This window comes from Manis pentadactyla, chromosome 1 (assembly GCF_030020395.1).
Source record: "Manis pentadactyla isolate mManPen7 chromosome 1, mManPen7.hap1, whole genome shotgun sequence".
In the NCBI taxonomy this organism is placed as follows: Eukaryota; Metazoa; Chordata; class Mammalia; order Pholidota; family Manidae; genus Manis; species Manis pentadactyla.
Genome location: NC_080019.1, coordinates 139,005,426 through 139,028,896, shown reverse-complemented (window position 1 = coordinate 139,028,896; position 23,471 = coordinate 139,005,426).

Here is a 23,471-nt window from a genome sequence, read left to right as displayed (position 1 = left end):
ATGGAAACTAGTCTATTAGAGATCACTAAAGAGGCATTCTTTTCTTCGTCTAGACTGAGGTGGGACTCAGATAATAAACTGATTTGAGAGAATAAAGAGCTTAAGATACCTTAGAGACATGTAATTCTTCCTATGCAATTTTCAGATAAGAGAAGGGAATTCAGAAACGTATTGCAATTCTGACGACAAAACCCCCATCCCTTCAGCACCACCCTCAAGATACAAGGCACACAGCAGCTGGCTTGCTTGCTCCTTCTCACCCTCTCTCACACAGACACACGTATGCACACATCTCAGGACCCAGAAAAATTATATGGTGCTGAAAGTATTTCATTATTTATTTAAAATTAATTCATTATATGTAAAGAATCTCCATCATCCCTAAATTATTCCAAATAAATCCTCAGTATTAATGGCAATCATTTGTCCCCATCCAGTACTAAAGAGATTAGACCATTTTATAAGAAGAAAAATTAATGTTTTGGTAGATTTCGTTGACTTTCTTAGGGTTACTTTTTAAAAAAAAGAATCTCATGGTTTGCTGAATTTGCTTCAAAAGTTTCATCCTCAGGATAAGCTATTTATTGTAGGGATTTACATTCAAAATGTTATTTTGGAAAAATGTATTTTAACTCTACACTTAGACAATTTTGAGTACATTTTCAAGGCTTAGAAGACATGCCTAATTTGAACTTGATCCATATTTGCCATAATCATAGAATTTTGAAACTGGAAAGAAATCTTAGAGTTTATACATCTTGTAGATGTGTAATTCTTTGCTATTTGAAAGGACAAGCTTGAAAAATGTTGATATTCTGACATTATTTCAAACAGCACATCTAAATTCAATAACAGATTTAAGAAATAATAATGAGCAGGGAAGGGGACAATGACTAGGCAAAGCACAGAGGATTTGGAGGGCAATGAAACTCCCCTATGAGCTAACATAATGATGGCTACATGTCAGTATACATTTTTCCAAACCCATAGAATGTGCAACAGTAAACGTGAACCTCAATATAAACTATGGCCTTTAGTGGTGATGCTGTGTCAGTGTAGGTTCCCCAGCTGTAAGAAATGTACCATTCTGGAGCGGGATGTTGATAATGAAGGGGCAGGAGGTATTTGGAAGATCGATCTCTACCTTCCTCTTAATTTTGCTGTGAACCTAAAACTGCTCTAAAAAAATTAAGTTTTTCTTTTTGTTTTTAATGAGCAGGTAAGAAAATAACTTAATTCAATGTGTAGGAAAGTAGTATCATAGGAAAGAAAAAATTGATATTTTTTGGCAATAAATTATAAGATGTGGGCTCTGGTATAAAATCTACTTGCTTTGAAATATAATTTTGAGAGGCCACTGAATAATCTGGCTTGAATTTAATACTTTCTTGCTCCTGTAGAATACACAGCCCCCACTCTTTATATTATAGACCCTTAATGAGCATTTGTTGAATGACATTCTATTAATTTCTCATTAGCTGCTTACATTAAAATGACTTGAAAATTTATATTTACTAGTTTTCATAGTTATATAAATGGCTATATTAAAAAGCATGGTTGGTTTCTGCTAGACGGAAATAAGGAAATTTACAAAATAGAGTCTAAAACTTATGAACTCTTTTTAATCTTTTTTAGGATTAAGTGCATTATTGACTCTAAAAAATGACTGCCAAATTTAATATTTTGACATTCCTGGTCAGGGACTAGGGAAATAAGAGTACATTAATTATCAGCCTAGTGTTTAAGTCAAATCAATAAAAATGCTAGGATGATTGAATATTTATACTGATGACTGAGAAGTATGATTGCAATGAGGAAGGGGAAGAGCTGAGCCTAGGAGATGAGAACAAGAATGTGCTAGTTTGGGGCTTTTCAAGATTTGAGGCTGAATAGAATTTAGCCTAGGAAGATTATGAATTAGATGACATAAGTCCATCTTGTGAAGAGGTCAGTATTGCCAGTCTGTGTCTTTCATATTTCCTTGTTTAATGTAACCTCAGAGCATGGTCAAATTAATAACCTGATTTGATATGACAAAAAGGACTTGACATTCAAATCAAATTTTAAAGACTAAAATATTTTTTTACTTTACATCCCAAAGACTGGTTTTCTACTTTTATGTGTATTATTTTCCCACATTTTTACTAAGCACTGTGATGAAGGCAAAATACAAGCAAAATACTATTTTATAAATTTAGAAAATACCTTAGTGCTTTACCTAAAAATAGTGTATAATGGTGAATTGACATTGCTGACTCTCCTTAGAATACAGAATGCAGTGGTTTGAAAATTATTTCATCTAGTATTTTCTATTGAATCAATCTCAATTATTTTTGAATGATATAAGGTTTAGAAACAAACACTAAAGATACAGACTAGTATTGGTAAAATAGTTACATCCTTTTTTCAAAGTCTCTTCCATACCCTTCTAATTATCTTAATCCTACTTCATTAAGAACTCAGTTCAAGACTATGTTAGATTTTTTCTTCTAATGTTTTTCCCCTCTCTTATTACCAATTTCCTTTTCCTTTTCCATGCTGACTATTTCGCTGGCATAAGATATCTCTACCCTAAGTCCTGTTGAATTTCCTAGGTTTTGTTTGTTTTAAGGATACCATAGCCATCTCTTTCAAGAAAACTTTCTACTCTGTAGCCACTCCCTGAATGTACACAGGAAAACTTAGGTAGCAGAAAACTGACTTTAATGATAAATCAGAGTTAATTATAGAGTAAAATTCTACTAAGCTTAGTTTACTCAGGTTAGTCCTGATCTTGTCTCCTAAAAAATACCCATTTATGTCTACTTCTTTCTAGAATTTACAAGAAAATTTATATATTCCAAGATAATGACCAATGTAATTGCTAAGAAAATGGAGATTTAGTTTTTCCTTATGAACTAGAACTTAAGTTTAAATATATATTTTTAAATTATATTTTCAGATTTTTATTTTAGCCTATAATACCCTACTATATTTTGTCCTCCTTTTTATAAACAAAATAGAAATTCCGTATTACTAATTTCAATTATATTATCATCTATTTACTCATCTGTCTTCTCCATAAGACTACAAAATATTTAAGGACTATGTCCTATCTGTGTGTCCTCATTAACAAGTAAAATACTAAATGCAAAATTATGTTTGGTTAATTATGGTTGAATGAAAGAAAGGATTTTGTATAATTCATTTACGGTATACTGTTAGAGAGGCTAGCTGGCTACCTTTATAAGGAACAAAAATAAATTAAAGAGTTATTACTTTTTTAGAACATATATTCATCATAATTATTTTAAATAATTTGCAGAGACATTAAATGTACAATTTTATCGCTCGAAGTCCACTCTAAAATTAATCATAAATCCACTGGGTATGAAATTTCTTATAATTGACCTCAATTGCAGTCACTTCACTGGCTTTACATTAAAAGAAAAATATTTAAAGCAATTCATAATCTTTCATCAACCAAACAAAATCCCAAATGCAGTTAATTTGTAACAACCTTGATATTCCTTAAGTATATCAAATAAATTGTAAGAATAATCTTGAATTCACGACTAATACATCTTTTATACACTACTGAAATATATAAATCTTTAAGTTACGGAGTGAAACACTATGCAATAAATTTACTTACTTCAGGAAATATAGTTTTAAGGCATTCCTGAAAGTCTCTATGGTATATGAATTTGGACATACACCTTCTGTAGATATGTACTTATTAATTTTTCCTAATTATTATTTTTCTTCTGTAATGCTGATAGCACTGCTTCTAGGGGATTGCTAAAATGAACCTTTCACCCAATAATTTTTTCACCAAATAATTTTTCATTTTGACATGTCTGTTTCCTACACATAATCTCTAAAAGTTAAGTTTTTAATCTTAAAACCATAGGTCGTATTCCTAATAGGAAGATTTCTTTTTGTCACTAAATACCATCATCTGTTATTCTAAATTGTTCTATTTAAATTTACATGCTTACTTTAGCAGAACAAGATTTTTTTATTTAAAATCAAACACCTCTAAAGAATAAATGACTGTTAGCTATTCATCCCATACATTTAATTACGAGTGAAGTTTCTAAGTTAGCAAATTGTGAACTCAAGTCACCCTTGTCAAAAGAATGGCAACTTTTACAGAAGAGGAGAAGTTGCAGAGGTAATTATGGATCATGAGGCACCTTAGAGAACAAAAATTGTTGGTGTCCCTGATGAGTGTTGGAATTTGTCAAGTGTTAAGCATAGAGCTACCAAGCAAAAAATTTTGGATGGAGAATTACAAGAGGCACTAAATTTGATATCAGGAAAACTTACATTAATTTTTTTCTTTGCTGCCTATTGCATGAGTTGGGGTGAAATACTTTAACCTTCTCAGGTGAAGTTCCTCATCAGCATGTGCTCTTGAGAAGACTAACTCAAGAGTGTTGAGCAGAGAATTAATTTTGAAGGTGAAAGCAAAAGTATTATAAAACTTTAAATTATATACTAATATTAGATTCAATAACTATAATAATTGATCTAGGGTTAACCTTGAATGTCTATAAATAAGAATCCTGAATCCTACAGGGGAAAGAACAGGTTTAGATAGTTCTTTGTGCAATATGCATAATTAGGCACTTATTAACACTTGATTATGATATTAATAATAGTCTACTGAAAATAAAACAATTTTCTACTTGCTCTTCTTTATTTGAAATGAAAAAAATAGGTATAAAACTAGGTAGAAATTTTCAATCAAAACAATATTTATATTTATTAAATGTGTTTAAAAATATCACACAGAAGGAAGCTCTTAATCAGGCTAAAAATAAATTTGGTATTGATTTGAGTCCTTTATTTTCTTACACTTAGTAATCAAAGGCACAATGTAAACTATTTTTAAGTCATTTAAGCCAATATGTCCTAAAACTTTTGGAAAATAGAGAACATGGAAAAATGTTCTCTAAGGTGCCTTATGATCCATAATTACCTCTGCAACTTCTCCTCTTCTGTAAAAGTTGCCATTCTTTTGACAAGGGTGACTTGAGTTCACAATTTGCTAACTTAGAAACTTCACTCGTGATATTAATTATGGCTCAATAATTTTAAAATACTATGTGTATAACATCATTTTTTCAAATGTGTAGAGAATCCTTTTATTTTTGAGGTTTTCTTCATGAGTATTTTAGAAGTTCAGATAGCTTACTAACAGTGCAATTCACTTAGGGTTAAGTACAATATTCTTAGAAATCTGTGATTATTTTGATTTGGAAATTTATTTAACAAATATATACAATAGTTTAAGATAAAAGTTGCTTATTTTGAAAGAATCAAAATGAACACAAAAGAAATTTAGTATTATTTCATTGGCTGATATAAATATGGAGTAGCTTAATATTACTGTTTTTGATTTGGGGGTAATTTTTATACCCAAAATTTACATGGAGTAGAAGGTAAAGTTCTTTATTTGTCATTGCTGTAGTGTGCAAATATTCATATTTTTTTATTCTAATGGTTCATGCTATTCCTTACTGCTTGATCTCTAATGTTACCCCCTTGCTAAATAGTGTTCTATCAACTTAACTTACTAAACTCTAACCGCTAATGACTCCTTTTGACTATAACACTGCATCATCTAATACATTCTTCACTTAATTCAGAAAAAAATCAAATTTGATCATATCACCTTTTCAATGGGCCTGTGTTGCTAGAGGCTGAAAGCTACATCTACATTCTCCAATATAAAGATCTTCAAAATCTATCATTAGGCTACTTAGTCCAGGCTCATCACTAACCTCTTTTTTTTTCTCAATGTCTGTATGTAGTTTAATCCACAGCTGCCATGAACTAATTCCACAGGTGTGCCATGCATGCCTTTTAACACTTTTGTGTTTATCACATCTTTGTACAAGAATAATGTCCTGGCGATGGATTAAAGATGGTGGTGTGAGAAGAGAGACAGAGGCTTCCTCCTAAAACTGGATACAATTAGAAAATATAGTTGGCACGACTAATCCTGTGAGAGCAACAGGAAAGAGGACGGCGTCAGACTGCACACACCTGGAGAAAAGAGCAGACCTCAACAAACGGGGTAACATACCAGAGCTGTGGCTCCGCAGGACGTGAGCCCCTCCCCCACCCCAGTTCACCAGCGGGAGAAAGAGAAACAGAGCAGGGAGGGAGTGGAAGGCCTGGGACTGCTGAATATCTAGCTACAGAGATCTGCTTTGGGAGCACAAACCTACATTTCATGGTGCTTTCATGAGACTCACATGACTACTGGGTTGGAAAGTTAATACAGGCAGAGTTCCCAGGGAGACTGGGATCCCAGCTGCTTCTGGAAAGCAGGGATCCATATTCCAGCTGCTCTGGTACAAAAACTTATACCTGTGTGCCCAGCCCTCTGGCTCAGGCAGTGGAGACAGGCACAGCAGCCAGGAGGCGGGGAACAACTCTTTCCTCCCCCAAGGCACGAGTACCGCTCCCCTGTGACCCCTGACATTGCTTCAAGGGCTGAGAAGCTCCAGAATAGAGCTTCTGGACACTAGAGGGCGCCATATACAAAATAGGAAACACCAAAGGAACCTTGTCCAGAGTAAAATTATTAATACAACTCCCAAGAAAGATTTAAGTGATATGGACCTTGTGACTGTTCCTGAAAGGGAGTTTAAAATAAAAATCATCAACATTCTAATGGAGGTACAGAAAGAAACCCAAGAACTCAGGAATGAATTCAGGTCGGAGATCCAATCATTGAAGAGCAAAATGGAGGGTATTAAAAGCAGGTTGGATACAGTGGAGGAGACAATAAATGAAATAGAAACTAGAGAAGAGGAATACAAAGAAGCTGAGGCACAGAGAGAAAAAAGGATCACTAAGAATGAAAGAATATTAAGAGAACTGTGTGACCAATCCAAATGGAACAATATTCACATTATAGGGATACCAGAAGAAGATAGAAAGGGATAGAAAGTGTCTTTGAGGAGGTAGTTGCTGAAAACTTCCCCAATCTGGGGAAGGACATAGTCTGTCAGGCCATGGAGATCCACAGATCTCCCAACACAAGGGACCCAAGGAAGACAATACCAAGATATATAGTAATTAAAATGGGAAAGATCAAGGATAAGGACAGACTATTAAAAGCAGCCAGAGGCAGAAATAAGATCACATACAAAGGAAAGCCCATCAGGCTAACATCAGACTTCTCAGCAGAAACCTTACAGGCCAGAAGGGAGTGGCATGATGTATTTAATGCCATGAAGCAGAAAGGACTGGAACAAGATTACTTTATCTGGCTAGATTATCATTTAAATTTGAAGGAGGGATTAAACAATTTCCAGATAAGCAAAAGCTGAGAGAATTTACCTCCCATAAACCATCTCTACAGTCTATTTTGGATGGACTGCTATAGATGGAAATGTTCCTAAGGTTGAATAGCTGTCACCAGAGGTAATAAAACCACAGTAAAGAAAGTAGAACAGCTAATTATGTAGCAAATGCAAAATTAAATTAACTATCCCCAAAGTCAATCAAGGGATAGAAAAAAGTGCAGAATTTGATACCTAATATATAAAGAATGAAGGAGGAAGAAAAAGGAGGAGAAATAGAAAAGAACCTTTAGATTGTGTTTGTAACAGTATACTAAGTGAGTTAAGTTAGACTCTTAGATAGTAAGGAAAGTAACCTGGAACATTTGGTAACCATAAATCTAAAGCCTGAAATGGCAATAAGTACATACCTTTCGATAATCTCCCTAAATGTAAATTGACTGAATGTACCAATCAAAAGACATAGAGTCACTGAATGGATAAAAAAAAACAAGACCCATCTATATGCTGCTTACCAGAGATTCACCTCAAACCCAAAGACATGTACAGACTAAAAGTCAAGGGATGGAAAAAGATATTTCATGCAAACAAAAGGGAGAAAAAAACAGGTGTTGCAGTAGTAGTATCAGACAAAATAGACTTCAAAACAAAGAAAGTAACAAGAGATAAAGAAGGACATTACATAATGATAAAGGGCTCAGTCTAACAAGAGAATATAACAATTACAAATATATAGGCACCCAACACAGGAGCACCAGCATATGTGAAACAAATACTAACAGAACAAAAGGAGGAAATAGAATGCAATGCATTCATTTTAGGAGACTTTGACATACCATTCACTCCAAAGGACAGATCCACCAGACAGAAAATAAGTAAGGACACAGAGGCACTGAACAACACACTAGAAGAGATGGACCTAATAGACATCTATAGAACTCTATACCCAAAAGCAACAGGATACACATTCATCTCAAGTTCACATGGAACATTCTCCAGAATACACCACATACTAGGCCACAAAAAGTGCCTCAGTAAATTCCAAAAGATTGAAATTCTACCAACCAACTTTTCAGACCACCAAGGTATAAAACTAGAAATAAATTGTACAAAGAAAGCAAAAAGACTCACAAACACATGGAGGCTTAACAACATGCTCCTAAATAGTCAATGGATCAAACTAAAATGGAGATCTAGTAATATATGGAAACAAATGACAACAACAACATAAAGCCCCAACTTCTGTGGGATGCAGCAAAAGCAGTACTAAGAGGAATATTGTATATAGCAATCCAGGCATATTTAAAGAAGGAAGAGCAAACCCAAATGAATAGTCTAACATCACAATTATCAAAATTGGAAAAAGAAGAATAAATGAGGCCTAAAGTCAGCAGAAGGAGGGACATAATAAAGATCAGAGAAGAAATAAACATAATTGAGACAAATAAAACAATAGAAAAAAATCAATGAAACCAAGAGCTGGTTCTTTGAGAAAATAAAATAGATAAGCCTCTAGCAAGACTTATTAAGAGAAAAAGAGAATCAACACACATCAACAGAATCAGAAATGAGAAAGGAAACATCACGACGGACCCAACAGAAATACAAAGAATTATTAGAGAGTACTATGAAAACCTATATGCTAAGAAGCTGGAAAACCTAGGAGAAATGGACAACTTCCTAGAAAAAATACAACCTTCCAAGACTGACCAAGGAAGCAACACAAAATCTAAACAGACCAATTACCAGCAAAGAAATTGAACCGGTAATCAAAAACTACCCATGAAAAAACACCCGGGCCAGATGGATTTACCTCAGAATTTTATCAGACATACAGAGAAGATATAATACCCATTCTCCTTAAAGTTTTACAAAAAATAGAAGAGGAGGGAATACTCCCAAACTCATTCTATGAAGCCAACATCACCCTAATACCAAAACCAGGCAAAGACCCCACCAAAAAAGAAAACTGCAGACCAATATCCCTGATGAACGTACATGCAAAAATATTCAACAAAATATTAGCAAACCGAATTCAAAAATATATCAAAAGGATCATACACCATGACCAAGTGGGATTCATCCCAGGGATGAAAGGATGTTACAACATTCATAAATCCATCAACATCATCCACCACATAAACAAAAAGAAAGACAAAAACCACATGATCATCTCCATAGATGCTGAAAAAGCATTCAACAAAATTCAACATCCATTCATGATAAAAACTCTCAGCAAAATGGGTATAGAGGGCAAGTACCTCATCATAATAAAGGCCATATATGATAAACTCACAGCCAACATCATACTGAACAGCGAGAAGCTGAAAGCTTTTCCTCTGAGATTGGGAACTAGACAGGGATGCCCACTCTCCCCACTGTTATTCAATATAGTACTGGAGGTCCTAGCCATGACAATTAGACAAAACAAAGAAATACAAGGAATCCAGATTGGTAAAGAAGAAGTTAAACTGTCACTATTTGCAGACGACATGATACTGTACATAAAAAACCCTAAAGACTCCACTCCAAAACTACTAGAACTGATATCAGAGTACAGCAAAGTTGCAGGATACAAAATTAACACACAGAAATATGTGGCTTTCCTACACACTAACAATGAACTAATAGAAAGAGAAATCAAGAAAACAATTCCATTCACAATTGCATCAAAAAGAATAAAATACTTAGGAATAAACCTTACTAAGGAAGTGAAAGACCTATACCATGAAAACTATAAGACACTCTTTAGAGAATTAAAGAGGACACTAACAAATGGAAACTCATCCCATGCTCGTGGCTAAGAAGAATTAATATCGTCAAAATGGCCATCCTATCCAAAGCAATATACAGATTTGATTCAATCCCTATCAAATTACCAACAACATTCTTCAACGAATTAGAACAAATAGTTCAAAAATTCATATGGAAACACCAAAGACCCTGAATAGCCAAAGCAATCCTGAGAAGGAAGAATAAAGTGGGGGGGAGCTCGCTCCCCAACTTCAAGCTCTACTACTAAGCCATAGTAATCAAGACAGTTTGGTACTGGCACAAGAACAGAGCCACAGACCAGTGGAACAGAATAGAGATACCAGACATTAACCCAAACATATATGGTCAATTAATATACGATAAAGGAGCCATGGACATACAATGGGGAAATGACAGTCTCTTCAACAGATGGTGCTGGCAAAACTGGACAGCTACACATAAGAGAATGAAACTGGATCACTGTCTAACCCCATACACAAAAGTAAATTCAAAATGGATCAAAGATCTGAATGTAAGTCATGAAACCATAAAACTCTTAGAAAAAAACATTGGCAAAAATCTCTTGGACATAAACATGAGCAACTTCTTTATGAACATATCTCCCCAGGCAAGGGAAATAAAAGCAAAAATGAACAAATGGGAGTATATCAAGCTGAAAAGCTTCTGTACAGCAAAGGACACCATCAATAATATAAAAAGGTACCCTACAGTATGGGAGAATATATTCATAAATGACAGATCCGATAAAGGATTGACATCCAAAATATATAAAGAGCTCACGTACCTCAACAAACAAAAAGCAAATAATCCAATTAAAAAATGGGCAGAGGAGGTGAACAGACAGTTCTCCAAAGAAGAAATTCAGATGGCCAATAGACACTTGAAAAGATGCTCCACATCACTTGTCATCAGAGAAATGCAAATTAAAACCACAATGAGATATCACCTCACACCAGTAAGGATTGCCACCATCCAAAAGACAAACAACAACAAATGTTGGCGAGGTTGTAGAGAAAGGGGAACCCTCCTACACTGCTGTTGGGAATGCAAATTAGTTCAACCATTGTGGAAAGCAGTATGGAGGTTCCTCAAAAAGCTCAAAATAGAAATATCATTTGACCCAGGAATTCCACTTCTAGGAATTTATCCTAAGAATGCGGCAGCCCAATTTGAAAAAGACAGATGCACCCGTGTGTTTATCGCAGCAGTATTTACAATAGCCAAGAAATGGAAGCAACCTAAGTGTCCATCAGTAGATGAATGGATAAAGAAGATGTGGTACATATACACAATGGAATATTATCCAGCCATAAGAAGAAAACAAATCTTACCATTTGCAACAACATGGATGGAGCTAGAGAGTATTATGCTCAGTGAAATAAACCAGGTGGAGAAAGACAAATACCAAATGATTTCACTCATATGTGGAGTGTAAGAACAAAGGAAAAACTGAAGGAACAAAATAGCGGCAGAATCACAGAACCCAAGAATGGACTAACGGTTACCAAAGGGAAAGGGACTGCGCAGGAGGGGTGGGAAGGGAGGGATAAGGGCAGGGAAAAAGAAAGGGGCCTTAAGATTAGCATGTATAATGTGGGGGGGGGGCGTAGGGAGGGATGTACAACACAGAGAAGACAAGTAGTGATTCTACGTAGCATCTTACTACGCTGATGGACAGTGACTGTAATGGGGTTTGTTGGGGGGGACTTGGTGAAGGGGGGAGTCTAGTAACCATAATGTTCTTCATCTAATTGTAGATTAATGACAAAATGAATTTTAAAAAAGCAGAAGAAAAAAAGAATAATGTCCTATTGTCTAAAATATTTATTTGATCTCAACCATCTTCAAATATAAATATAGATGCTTCCCTTCCTTTGAAGCATCCCTGACCAATTTTCCCAAGGAACACTTCACAGTTTGTATATATATGTATATATATACACACATACACCCATATATATGGTATGGTATATGTATGTGTTTATATATGCATATATATATTATATAGTATATATGTGTGTGTATATGGAGAGTATATGTACATAGTGTGTGTGTATATATATATATGTATGTGTGTATATATATATATACGTATAGTATATATACCTATGCGGTGTGTGTGTATATATACATATCAGTATCATAGTGTATTTATATACTGTATGTACACAGAATATATATATACCCATATAAAATGTTAACATATTTTCCTCCTCAACTCTCCTACACCACATAGAAAAAAGAATTTGAAATTTGTACCAATAATATGCTGGCTACCTCTTTTTGAGCTAAAGAGAATCTCACTACACAAGATAATAGTGTTAAAGGATATTTCCAAGAATAGTTAAAAATCAAAATTGTTGTCAAATACAAGAATGAACGTATGTCAAATATTATGTTTAACTCATTAATTTGTGAAAGAATCACTATGATGTTACTGCAGACTCACAGGGGAATTCAATACTTAGGTCCTTCAGCAGAGCAAAATGAATTTACAAATAGTTAGAAAACTGACTTTTTGCAATTTGGGGAACTAAACTGCTCTCCATATTTAAGTCTGTGGACAAGATCATATGCATTGTTATCTAACAGTTAAAAATGGAAATAGTTCAAAGACAGTGAAAATTGAGGATCACCTGGCTGCAAAGGCATTCGATAATGTATTATTTTTCTTTGCCCATTTTCAACATTTCACAAATTTTCCTGAGAGTACTAATAAAAAATCTCTGAACAAAACTCATCTTTTACAAAGTATGTGGTAAAAGAACAAGGTGCATGAATAGGGAAATTATGCTCTACTAAATGCCTAAGGGACCCTTGACATTACGAACTGGGGACATATAGGAAAATTTAGAATATTTTTAAGAAACCTAAAAGGATAAGTTACTCACACATAAATAGTTATTTGGAAAAATTCCTTATGAATTTATTTCTAATAGGCAATTAATTAATTCCAAAACATAGCAAACAATAGCTAATTTCCATTAAATGTGGTTAATTCCTCAAGGAATTTTATTCTAATCCTGACCACTTAAGAACATTATTCACTATCAAAATCTGACCTCAGTATTATATTTTAAATAAAACCTAACCTGTTAAAAGCAAGAGACATCAGTCTTTTCTCCTGTATGATCCATATGTCCCTGCAGACACCTCTCTAAGGGCACAAATCCACTCTTGGTCCCCTATGGCTCTCGCCTATTTCACCATTTTAGACACAGCTCCTTCAAAGTAGGTTCTGCATCTGATCCATCCTTATTTTCCCAGTAGCTCTTACAATTGTCACATGGGTTATTTTAAAAAATGTTTGGTGAATATCTGAATAAAAAGGAATAATATTTTTTAAATGACAAATTCATATTTAAATGGATTAACAAGAAAGCCTTCTTGTTTTTTGAGAAGAAGGCTTAAGATAATAAATTAACTTGAAAGCAATGATGCACAACAGAGAAAATAGTAAAATTCACATAAATTCATGAGTTATGTGTATCTATTCTTGTGTTTCCAAGGTCATCTAGGTCATTCCATAAATAGGTGTTTTTTCACTAAAGCTACTAAAAATTTGTAAATAGTGTTTAATAATAAAACTGAACTTTCAGGACAGTATCTGTTTAAGATTATAAACACATTACATATGCTATATATATATATAATTACATAGTGTATATATTATAATAATAATACTTATTAGAAGATAAAATATTTTCTACATTAACTATATTAGCTACCTTTCCTCTTACCACATAGCTATGTGTAAGGTCCTTACAGAAAATAAAACTTAAGGACTTTTCAAACTTACTGTTGTTTTTTTCTTAAACTCTGCATCTGGTGGACTTTGTAAACAAAAGCTAATTATTAAGGGAATCATTAGGGACAAGTTGTCTTGCATATTAATGGCTTTAGTTGTTAAATTCAGAATTTGCATCAAACTAATCTCTCAGGAAAGAAAAAAAGCCTACTTTTTTTCATAGACATTGGGATTATGTTGCTCTGAGGCTATGAAACTCTACAAATTAATATAGATGTTTAACAGGGTTGACTAACATTAATGATAAGCTTAGTATGTCAGTCATGAATAAAGGTGTTTTAGATCATTATATTCTATTCTCACAACATCCTAGGGGTTGTATTGACCCCCCCTTTTCTAAATAAGGAAAGAAAGACTCAGAGAGATCAAGTATATCTTCCACAATGAAACAGGGAGAGAATGCCCAAGATAAAGTCCAAGACTGATTTTAATAGTCTCAACTCAAGTAGGAAGGGACAGTGTTTAGAACCTTTGACACAATGGAATGAATTTATGCATCTTGAAGTCCAGAGCACGTCATGATAGAACTTTACTGCCTTTTCAGTTTTGCATATTTAATTTTGAGAAACAGCTTATGATAATTAACACATTAATTAGAGATAGAAATCTTCAAATCAGCCATATGACACAAAATGGCAAACACCAAAAAAAAAAGCAGAAATGGATATTAATTCAAATTTAAAATAGGGAAATTTTAAGTCATTAAGTTATTTAGAGGATAGTAAAATGAGGACAGTTATTAGACAATAATGTAAAGCAGTGATTTAACTCATGAAAACCACCCTTGATGTTTTGGGACTTGTTTTGTTTTTGAGGTAGCTGGGCCAAGTGAGCAGCCCTTGAAAAGACTTCTGAGCTTTATAGGCTGCAAATGATGGTAAATTATGTGGGAGTGGGAAACTTACACCTTTATCTGGAGAGGGAGGGCATTGAAGTATCTGGATGGCAACTGGGCTCCAGGAAGATTTGGGGTCAAGCCACCCCTCTCACTTCCTTTGTTTGGACATCCCTGCTTTCAGATCCAGACCTGGTAATTAGGAGGAATGGATGGGTAAAGAGATGAACAGTGCAAATTTGACTCCAGGCCAGGGCTAGAAGGTTGTTAACTGCAATCCTGGTTTGGCCAGACACTGGTACATCTGTTCCTGTGATGCCTCCTCTATTAGTCTGTGAACAGTCAGGAAACAGATGGCATCTTCAAATGGGGGCACCTGGAATTTAATGAAGAGGGCCCTCTCAGAGTTGTGGGCAGAGAACTGCCAAGCTCCCAGAGATGGGAAAATACTATAGGCATGAAGGGACAAATTGCTGGGAGGGGATATCTGAGCCTGGGGAGAGTTTGTGTAAATTCAGCTACACTTGGGGTGACAAAACTATTATATGGTAAGAAGCTAGATAGTGAAAGACATGAAATATGTACAAAGATAAACAGCCACAGTACAGACAGGCTGTAACTAGCATGAGCATGTCATGCAGGTCGAGAGGGTTCCTCATCTCTCAAGAGCAGGAGCATTAATGCCTCTGAATAAAGGAGGTTTCTATAGGTTGCTCTACTTGTGCACTTGAACTTGGTCTTCACCAGAGGTCTCCTATCAGCCTTTCCCGACCTCCATCCTAGCCTTATTCTTTCTAATATCTACCTTCCTACTTGAAAGGGACAGAAGCAGCATTTTTGTTGAACACGGGGGTACAAAATAGTAACAGCTAAGTGTTTTATGCCAGGCACTCCATTAAGAGTTTTACAAGACTTTATCTCATTTAGTGCTAAGTATAGCCCTAGGAATGAATACTAAGATCGTTTCATTCCACTAGTTGGTAAGCAGAGAAGGCCTTTTTTGTAAAACAAATTATATTAGTTTTCCTGGCTTTTATCAAAATCATTAAAACTATGGTGATTTCATATCAGCAATATTTCCAAATAAAGATTTTTAAAATTTCCATTTGCAAAAGTGAGCTGACCCAATAAATTTCCAACTAAACTATACTACAGAACATTTATCTATGTCTTTTGCTAAAAGGCCTAAAGAAAACAAATCATAGTTGTACACAGTTTTTACATATATGCTCCTGCTCACATGTGCTTCTGTGGAACATAATTGGATATCTACGGATAAACTCAGATTGTGATATGCATCCAACAGAAGACAGAAATGCCCAATTTATGGGACTCATATAAAGATACCATTTCCCCATTAGTTCACATGAAATTCACCTTGTGTCTTACTTACACACAAATAGGAGAGCAAATGCTTTCCTTCTGGAATATCAAGGTGTTCTATTCTGAGAACAGCAGAATTCAATGCAGGTGGCTATTGAATTAGCTGTTAACAGCTGATTAGGAAGATATATTTCAGAATGTTCTACTTCTCTCTAGAACAAAGAAAAGGCAATTTAAAATAGAACCCTCAGCTTCTAATATTATGTCTGATTCCATCATACTATTTTGTGAAATAGAACTAGAATTTAAACCTGTAAGTTAATGGAGTTTGACAGGAAGGTACACATAACATTTTGCAAAAGAGCTTTGATTATTTTTGGCGCTTCCTCTTGGTAATAAAGGTTTGACAACCTCCATTTCTCAAAAGAACAGCTTTATTATTTCCTCTTCAATTCTAAGTGGTTACTTAACTTTAAAATAGTTGCAAGTAAATGGGAGTTTCTCTACTGAAAGGAAAAAAAAGTCAGGTAAAGAGGAATTTCTCCCCCAGTTTCTTCCAATCCTATATCACTTAAGAATTTTAAAGTAACAAATAGGTGCAATTTAAAACTCTGAATACCTTAAAATGTTTTAGGTATCACTTAGAGATCCTATCAGTCATGGTCCAAGCAGAAGAAAGATAGCAGAAATTTAAACTGGCTAAATAGAGGATGATTTAATAAAGGCACTATTTACAAAAGTGCAGGCTGTTGTGTAGGCAAACTACAATAAGTTTAATACCTGGATTAGTAACAGCAGGGTTTCTTACACTATCTAGACTAAAAAGGCAAAGAGAGGGATCAGTTTACTAGAACCAGGATATAGTTCTTAGATTGAGGAAAGAAGTCAGCCTGAGACAACCTCACACAAGGGAGTAAGGAAAATTCATACCCTGATGTATTTATTTTTCATTCATTCTGAGTTTTTGGCAGTGTTCCCTATTGGCCAAACCAACTGGAAGCCTATTGATGCAGTCCATGTCAATCTTCCTGTGTACAAAGTATCTTGGAAAAGCATAGAATGGATTTGGAGGGGTAATGGAAAATATCCAGGGGAGCATTCTCTTAAGCAATCATTTAAATTATTTCTAGCTGGCCTTTGTTCTTAAAGACATACATTTGAATCAGGATTGCAAATTTCTTAAGGGCCATTCTGTAGTCAAGTTATATGTCAGGAAGGAATGATGTGCTGCAGCTTGTGCTCATGAACCAGGCCTGGCTACCAAAGATTTTCAACAACGTAAGAGCTGAAAGCGGTGCCAATTTGACTGTCCAAAGAATCCAAGGAAGATCAGAATAGATAGGCCAACACATCATCTGCCAGACTTTAGGCAAAGTAACTGGCCCCGGACATCAACCACTTCCAGAACAAATATAATTACAATCGAAAAGTATGGTCTTCTCCATAAGCTTCACCACTGGTTGGTTCCATCATCATTACTGACACATCATTGATTTTCCTGAGCATACATGCACAGCAGTAATTCCACTGAAATAAGAAACACTCTTTCCATGGAAAGGATTTTTCTCTTGTATATGTGCCACATTAATTAATGCAGGTTCACCCCTAGTTACAAAGTATAAACATTTCAGCTTCTCTAGTCTCTTTGTATCTATGACACATTTAATAAATTCCACAAATATTTATCAAGTGATTACATGTGCTCAGCAATGTTCTATGTGAACAAACATCAATAAATCTCTTTTATCTTTCCGATTAATGACTTTAGTACCTACATGCTAGTAAGGCACTGAAGTAAAGTCCTACCTACACAGAGCTTATAGGCACCACCAGGCACTCAGGGAAAATGTACAATTTAGGTAAAAAGTATTATTAAAAAGCTGATTGAATAAACCCATACCATAGTCATTATTCAGAGTTTTATATTCATTTATATATGTGGAAAGTTATGGTCCCTGCTTATAAAGAATTTTTGTTATGTATTTTTACAGAAAATATGAGTCTAGGCATTATATTACTCTCTACTCTCTTTGTCACTGCGTGAATTTATAAAACAGTAGACAGTGCTCCATTCAAGTAATAGAGAACATTACCAAGTGAAACAAAATGTGATGCAATATATAAAATATTCATGAAGATGTACAGAATAGAAATGCAGATTCGGATTTTACTTTTACTTCAGGGGAGCAGAGATGAGCTGTGCCCCGTACACCTTTACTGAAGCAGTCATTGGTGCATGAATGCTTTCCTATTTGTTCCATTTTCATCCATTGCAATACCTTGCATCATGTTCTTGTTTGGTATTTCATTAGCAGGAAAAGTGGTAGGCTGATTTGAAGAATACAGTTCAGTGTTTTAAAAAAAAATTTTTTTGACATTTCTCATTGTATTGCACCATGTCATGTAAGCATGAACCACTGTGTACAGTATATTGAATTTTCTTCAGGTAGTTCAAAACAAATTAATTCTCTACCCACACATCATTTAAAGTACTATTTCCCTGTGCAGCCCAGCAAACTTCAAGCTGTACCTGTTCAGCATTTAAAGTTAAGGCAGTGCACCATAAACACCTGCTAAAGTTTATAGCCATCTGCTTACTCAAGAAATTGAAATTCTAATAATACGAAATTAACAGATGGGAAAGAGCTGTAACCTCAGCTCTAAAGAGGGTAACTGCAACCTTTGCATTAACATAATGCCATTTTGCTGGTAATTGTTTGCAATGGCCACAGGGACACAGTTCAACAATGATGTCCCATCAGTGGCATGCTTTGGTTTTGCTCAGGGATAGTTTGGATAAAGAGTATTTCTTAATGATTTCTAAAACTCCACATTAATGTGAAACTTCCTTCTCTCAATGAAGGAACAAAATAATTAAGATATAATGAAATGTGGTTCAATATATGACAGTCCTGGGGGATAATGAGAAGATACCTTTGAGACTGTAAATGGGAATGTTTTACATAAGAAATTAAAGTTGGTTATAATCCACTTCCATAAAATTAAGTATAAAAATTGGATGTTGAGAGGAAATTCATAGCAAACTGTGGATTTTCAGGAATTAGTTTCATCATATTCACAAACAATTAAGAAGACCTTTTGTCCATGGAGGCTAATTCAGGGAAAACAAAAACAAAAACAAAACCTATAGACCTCAGGGTTTTGTTTTACTTTGAAAAATTAGCATGTCTTTGTGTTTCCTTTTTCTGATCATAAAAGTAATGCCTGCTCAATATAAATAATTCAAACCATACAGAGTGCATAAAGTAGAAATGGAAGGTAGCCATGATTTCATGCTCTACAAACCTAAGGAACAAACATCAATAAATCTCTTTTATCTTTCCGATTAATGACTTTAGTACCCACATGCTAGTTTTGCAGAGTCTAATTCTACCTCATAGGGCTGGCCCCAAGCTGTCCACAATTCAAAGGAGCTAAGTAGTCCCAGTCATGAGCAAGTCACAATATGAAGAGGGTACCTTGGTTTGAACCCAGTTTGGTACAATTTGGTGCCTTTTCTACCCTACACTGCCACTGTTGAAATTGGGCCCTCTCTTCACTACCAAAGGAGCCAGTCTACATTGTAGCTCAGTGATGCATGTCCCTGCATGGCCCACTGTAGCCTTTGTTAAAGACCCCACCCCTGTCCTGACCACAGAGCTCATCCCATGGTGACTGGATGTGTTAGTCTTCTATTGCTTCCCTGACAACTGTGGAAATTAAACCATCCACATGAAAAGATGCAAAGGCCATTTATTCAGAGGTTGCTACATTGAGAGATTCAGCCACCATCACTTGTATTTGGCATTGCTGTAATGCTTGCTGGTGAGTATAGAAGCTTTATAAGTGGGAAAAAGGGAAGGCTTAGTAAGTGCCCTGTTTGGAGGCTGTTTGCAGTAGGGAAGTTGGAGGAGGGCTAATTGGAAGCAAGGAATCCTATGTGTTTGGTTAGGGGAGCATATTTGGTGTTCTCTGGTTGATCCTAAGTTGAGAGTGGGGTCAAAAATTAGAGAGGCTGGAATTTACTGATAAAGTCCTTATGCTTTGTGAGCCAAGTGCTGCACAGGGTGTGGTTTGGTTTCCTGGACTGGTTGCTGCAGAGGCTGTGGGTCAGACTTCTATTTTTATATATGATATGGCTATTGTCCACTTATATACTGAGTCTCTGACAAAATATCCAGAAACTTAGCAGCCTCAAGGATACAAGGTTATTACATCACAGTTCTGTCAGTCAGAAGTTTTGTAAGGGTCTCACAGAGCTAAGATCAAGTTGTCAGCAGAGAGGCATTCCTTTCTTGAGGCTTAGTGGAGAAATATACTTCCTGCTCAGATTGTTAGATAAATGCAGTTTCTTGTGGTTATGGAACTGAGGTCCCAGTTTTCTTCCTGGCTGTAAACTAAGGGCAATTACAGCTTCTAGAGGCCACTCCCTGCTGTAGGCCCCCTTCTTTTAACTTGAAAACCAGGGATAGTGGTTTTCTGTTGTTTAAGCTACTGTGATAAGAGCAGGAAACTAATACAGATGTGAAGGATGATTAAGGATGTGTTGGACAATTGGGTATGTGAATATAATGCTTAGGAGGCAGAGTGCGAGGGCATTCAAAGCTCTGAAGCATGCAAGAGCAGGGGGAGATTCAGGAGCTTAGTGGAGGATGCTGGAACCTAAAATATAGAGTTGGCATAGAGCCACAATGGTCATCACAGTTTAAACCAGGATACCTGTATTATCCTAAGATTTAAGTAGTGTTTTCACCCCATGCAAAAGTAAATGGCATACCAATTGCTCATACATGAGCAACAAGCATATTTCAAGCTTTTAGAATTACTTAGAAGTGAATTAAAATTTTGTTTCTGCCATTCACCAGCTGCATGACCTTGCTCAATTTACTTAACTTCGTGGATTCTCCATTTCGTCATCTGTAAGGTAGAGATAACCACAGCTTGCACATATGTTGTGAGCACTAAATGGAACAATGCATCTTCACCACTTAGAAAAACTTGAAATGCTAGCAATAATGATAATGTTATTTTATACCTAAAATATGGTATCCAGTTCTATATGTAAATCCATATAGAGATTGATTAAGTCGGTGAAGCCTTACTCCCAGGAAGGATGAAGGCTGTGTTGTCACTCTAATGGGCACCTCAGTATAACTCAATAACAGGTTGAGGTCACATTTCAATTTGCACCAGAGGCGTCCAAAACACATCTAAAGTACAGACATTATTCAGCTGTAAGCCATCACTTATCCATACTAAATTAGATGCATACCATGGAGAGCATTTTAAGTCACAATAGATTATCTGTTTACTTAATATCTAGTTAGTATTTATAGTGGAGTAAATTATTTCCTCCAACTGGCTATTAATATCACATACCAATTTATTCAGAATGGTGGCTTCTGTTTGCATGATCCTTAGAAAATAAGCAGGATATAGATAAAGATAAATAGGAATAGCTTCTATGTCTTATATTTAATTAGATTATCTCCAGTTTTAAAAACCTGCTTGAACTTTGTCAGTTTTTCCTTATAGCATTTCTATTCATGCAAAAAGACAGGAATAAGATATTAAATGAATTATAGTATAGCTTTGAGAAATCTCACATTGGAAACATGAGATTTAGGAGAAAAATATTATTTGGAGTATGCTGTCTCATTTTTCTTTCCTGAGACTAGCCCTTTGAGAGTTGAATGCACAGTTTACTTATGAAAAATAAATGAAAGTAACCCAAACAAAAATTATCTGTGGCAATTCTTGAAATTACACATATATAATTATATGTTATATTAGTTATATATATGTAATATACATATATAATTTCAAACACACACACACACATTCCAAAAGACATCACTCAAGGTATAATTAACTGTATGTTGGAGATAATAACATTGCATGTTCTCATTATGTTTTAATAGGTGTAACATTATCCTTGGGCAATGCACAACTTAAACACCTGTATCCATATGCAGTGGCCCTTTGCACCCTCACACTATCTTTCAGGCATCACAAACCACTTGCGTTCTTTGGGGACACAGCTGTCTTTTATGTCTCTTTATAGCATGCACTTCATCCTTGATCTGCCTACTGCACTGGGTCAGACTTCCCTTTCAACATTCAGCTTAGGCATCTTCTTCTCTTCTCTGAAGACTCTGGCTGTCTAAATGGGCACAATTACTCATGTTTTCCTTTAATCACCACCATATATGCTGTACTTGTTCTAAATTCATTCCTATGAAGTTACCAATATTCTCTCTCTCTCTTTTTTTAAGATTGCCTAACAGATTGGCAATCTTACATGTTTGATTCTAATATAATTGCACTAATAAACTGTTCTATAAATGCTTGTTAAAATGTCAGGTAATCTGTGAGTTCCTCATGGACAGGAACCATGTCTTATTCAAAATATACAAAATAGCTTTATTTTTGTAGTAGTTAATACATATGTTTGTACGCTGCTCTAATATTTTTTAGCTGTAACATTAGCTTTCCATGTCTCAGTTTCCTTAACTGGGAATGAAACAACACAACACTCATAGATTTATACAGGCATTAAATAACATGTACTAAAGTTAAATTTTGTTTTCAAACTTCATTCATTTAACTCTTTTCAACTAATCCTATTATTGCTCTTCACTGAGAATAAAATAAATTACCTAATAATATTTGCAATTGTAAACACAGGACTCTCTTCAGGAAGGAAAACAAACACAACCAATAATAGATTGAACACAAATATTGATAAATTGGTCCTGTTTATTTTAGCCAACTTGATAAGTAAACATTAGACTTTTAAAAATCACAGTTAAGTCAGGTATTGGATCCAGAGTCCTTAAAGAGGTATTAACTTACTCTTTTGCTTTGATTCATAGAATTCCCTACAGAAAACTTAAAATATATGTGCTCAGTGACTTTGCAGACAATAAGAAGACTCTTGAATGATTTGAATTCTCATCTTAAATGAGTGTAGGAGAGCTCCTAAATACATACACATAGTGAGAAAAAACATCTCAAAAGCTGAAATATACACAATAATGAAATTAAGAAAGTGTTCTTTAAGCAAAACAGGAATAATAACAATAAAAAGGAAAATGTTCTTTTATTCAAATAAGAAATACTACTATGATAATATTTATATTAAATGCAGAATTAAACTTGTATAATCAGGTTCAATCTTTCAATTAATATTTTAATAATGATTATTTTAGGGAGTAGTGTTGCACAGCAGAAAAAGAATAGACATAACCATAGAAATATCAGTTCAAACCTTTATTCTTCTATTTCTGGCTGTATGAACTAGAATGATTTAGGTGACTTGCCTGGAATTCAGTTTCCTCATTTGAAAAACTTGGATAATAGAACATTCTTCATAGGGTTGTGATAAAAATTAGTGATGATGCGTATAACAATCTTAACGTCTCTA